Here is a 4,034-nt window from a genome sequence, read left to right as displayed (position 1 = left end):
TTTACTAATAATGAATTCCGGACATTATTAAATGAGAAAGGGATACGACATACAATTCTGTAAGTAACGGAATTGCTGAAAGAGAAAATAGAACATCACTTAAGGCTAGAACAACGCTGCTAGATAGTGGCCTGCCAGGGAAGTTTTGGGCAGAGGCGGTGGCCCCAGCGGCATATGTTAGAAACAGAGGTCCCGTAAAGGGAGCTAATGTAACGCCGATAGAGACGTAGGAAGAAAAAAAACCAACAGTATCAAACGTCAAAGTGTTTGGCTGTACGGCATACTACTATGCAGGGTGTAAACCTGTAGATGGGCAATATTTTAGGAACGTGTGTTAGAACTCAAAATAAGACGAAAATGAAGAGAGAGAAAATTGCGTTTGAGGCTTCATTAATTAGTTACTGACAAATTAAGATTTAATGTTTTTGCGCCTGAATCAGGCAATTCAATTTGCATCGTCGTATGACTGACAGCTGACTACTGTCGATCGGTGCACGTCGACATCCATGAACTGATCTGTAGCGATAGGAGATTAAGCACTGAGAACTGAGAAGCCACTATAAATTCCAGGTTTGATCTTTACTTACTATGAACACTATAGAAATCAGTGCCGAAAGACTCCATGCGTGTTAACGATCATTCTATGCTGAAAAGCACCAGTTCTCGTCCGATCACTGAAGTTAAACAGCATTGGGCGCGGATAGTACTTAGATGGGTGACCGCTTGGGAACTCCGCGTATCGTTGGCATCTTTTTTTTGCCATTTCGAGTTACCAAAAATGTTTCTGTCATAGTATTATTTTCTTTAACTGCTTGCGCAAACTTATAACTTTTTAGAGCAGAATTCTTAATCTTTTAATTACCACATTAACAATTGATGATTGAATTCTAATCCATATGAAGTTCAGTAATGATTAAACTGTCATCGATATTTTGATTAAACTATTTCTGAACTGATGGTTAACATTCGGTCGTTAATTCAGGTTTCTTGTAATTAAGAAGTGATATCTTATTCTTAGTGTTGGCTATTTGAGCTCATTATCAATCATCTTCTCGTCTTCAGTTTCCGTCAACGATCATTCTATGTTGCAAAGCACCAGTTCTCGAGAGTTCTCTCCGATCATTGGTAGCGTGCGGAGACAGTGAGAGAGAAAAGTAAATTCAGAATCTCTGAACTCCAGCATAATTGAGAAGGAAAAAGTGCAGTATAAGTTTGGTGGTGTAAACACCCAGTCTGGGAATGTGGTTTCCCTCCTGGCCAGGATGATGGACCACGAGCAAGTGAGAGCCAAGCGAGCTTTTCCAGTAGACGACGAGGACAAGGAAAATAACTCAGCTACGACTAATGTGAAACGAAAAAGTACTACAACTAGACAGATCAACTCTGTGCAATTGGATATGATGTACAAACAGCTGCTAAAAGAATCGGGAGTGAAAACATCGCATATTAATATTAAGCCTAACCTAAATGCACGTAGAGTCAAGGTACGTACGCCATGCAAGGAAAACATGGCTGAAAACATGGAGACTACGCCCGAATCCAGAGCGGAGTTGGAAGCAGAGCCGACAACGTCCCAGGAGGAATCTACCTTATCAACGGACGAATGGATCAAACCAAAGAAAGTTGTCAAAGTCAGAACCGAGGGTAGCTCTACCGATATTAACTTGTCTAGTGAGATCAACCGGTTCTCGTCTCTCAGTGAAGAGAACGATTCGGAGATCAGATTCAACACACCTGTCCAGAATACAACCAGTGCAAGTTTTAAAACAGTGAAAACTTCTAAGCCCCCTCCGATATATATTATAAACTCAAATCTAAAATCTATCATAGACATATGCAAGTCTCTAGTATTCAGCAAAAATGATTTTTCGATTCGTGAGGTAAATCCCAAGAGTCACACAGTATACTTGAACAGCATTGATAAATTCTACACGCTGAAGGATCAGTTTGCAAAAACGAATTTGCAGCACTATACATTTACACCAAAATTACACAAGCCCAAGTCAATCATAATAAAAGGAATTAAAGGTGATTTCACACCGGAAGACGTAAAACAAGAAATTGCAGAATACGAATTACCGAATTTAACGATAGTAAACGTGAGCAAATTTACCTACAATAAAAATAATCCTGAAGCGTATCACATGCTTCTTCAGGTAACAGCGGACAGCATAACCAAAGACCTATTTAAAATAAAAACGTTAGCATTTCAAAGAATTAAATGGGAGTTCCTTCGCAAGCCTCTCATCTTCCAATGCAAGAAGTGTCAAAGAGTAGGCCACGCTAGTCGAAATTGTAACCTAAATTTCAGATGTGTAAAATGCGCACAATCCCATGTACCTGGAGACTGCAAAATCCCTTTCACGGATAATAGGTCAAACCTCAAGTGTGCTAACTGTGATCAGTTCGGGCATCCAGCATCTTATAAGGGTTGTCCGTATCTAAAACTACCGAGATCCCAAAAACTCTTAATTCAAAATAATAAGAATAATTATGTTGCAAGCAAAATTGCTTCGCTCTCCACGGCTGCCCAGAAGAACGTGTCCTATGCCCAAGCGACCAAGATGGGAAACTCGACGGGTCACTTTCCTACTGATATTTTACACAGGAGTACTCAAGAAATCCCGCTGCAGTCCCAGCTTCAAACCCGCGTTGGGAGCCAATCTGAACATAGACCTGACTGCCTCCAGGAAGCCAGCGACGAAGCTCACCTCCCAGTATGGGTATCTACAATCAAAAATGATATTCTCATCATGCTCAAATCGCAACTGAGCTCAATAGTAGCACAAATAGCTTCTAACTCGCAAAAAATAGAATATATCTTAAATACATTCTGCAACACGCATTATGAATAGTGCAAATTCCCAGTTGCGAACTTTGAGAATTGCAGCTACCAATGTCAACTCTATACGTTCAAATAGAAGAAGATACGATCTCTATAAATTCGCTAAATCTTATCAACACGATGTCTTCTTAATATCAGAAACTAAGCTTAGCGCCAATCATAAAATAGTTTTTAAAAATTTCCGCTTTATTAGAACTGATGCTGCACTTGTTCGGTCTGAATCAACCTAATAGCAATCTTAGAGCTATTGGGTTCGCCGACGATTTTATCGTATATGTCTCGTGCAAGACAGCCATCCAGTTACAAACTCAGCTTGAAGAGATCGTTGGAAAGATCAATAATTATTATGCTACTTGGAACCTAAGGTTAAACCCCCAAAAATGCTCTACTATTGTCTTTCGAAAGCCCCTGCGATATTTATCCGTTAAAGCCAGAGAGGGCCTTGCTAACTTTCAAATTAAAACTACGATTCCTGGCACTGATGATTGGGTCGACATTCCGAGAGAAAAAATTGTTAAGTACCTGGGATACCATATCGACTACTTGTTGAGAGGTAATGCCCACATTGACATTCAACTATCCAAAGCCAGATCGGCGTTTACCGCAAATAGCAGAATATTCCGCAGTGCATTTATCAACTCCAGAGCTAAAGTCATTTTGTATATGTTACTGATCAGACCTCTTTTAACTTATGCCGCACCCATTTGGTGGAATCTGAATCACACCACCATGGAACGAATTAGAGCATTCGAAAGAAAATGCCTTAGAGCTTGTCTCTCTTTATAACTCATCTCAGGAAACTGACTGGACCCATTACATTAGTAATAGAATTTTATATGACCAGGCCAATATCACTAGAATTGACTCCTTTATTTTAAAAATTACGCGCCAATACCTAGCTAAATTACCAGTGAGCGAAAACAATGTCATTAAATCCCTCGTGCCAATAGATACGGATAAAGCTTTTGACCAGCTCATTTCTGGGTATGTAGCTTCTGAAACCTTTACTTTTTGCGATAACTTAGGAATCATTGAAAACAGTGCAAATATTCCAATCATTTACTATTGGAAGCGAAACAGAGCCAATAAAAGAATAGCACTAACACGGGAAGACTATGATAGCAATCCACATCTTTTTGAATACTCTACAAAAATACCTCCAGTCGACTATCTAGATTTCAGCAGACTT

General features: G+C 39.6%; 1 non-coding gene across 1 annotated transcript; it reads left to right on the top strand.

Annotated features, from left to right (window-relative positions):
- Positions 1-628: 628 nt before the first annotated feature.
- On the top strand, positions 629-748 carry LOC113465008 (5S ribosomal RNA). Its single transcript, XR_003389846.1, has one exon. It is a non-coding gene; the product is annotated as a 5S ribosomal RNA (ribosomal RNA).
- Positions 749-4,034: the final 3,286 nt, after the last annotated feature.

The sequence above is a fragment of the Ceratina calcarata genome, unplaced genomic scaffold (assembly GCF_001652005.2).
Source record: "Ceratina calcarata isolate Rehan_Ccalc_2016 unplaced genomic scaffold, ASM165200v1 scaffold776, whole genome shotgun sequence".
NCBI classification, from domain to species: Eukaryota; Metazoa; Arthropoda; class Insecta; order Hymenoptera; family Apidae; genus Ceratina; species Ceratina calcarata.
Note: the sequence above shows the minus strand (reverse complement) of the source record. Positions and strands in the feature narration are given on the sequence as shown.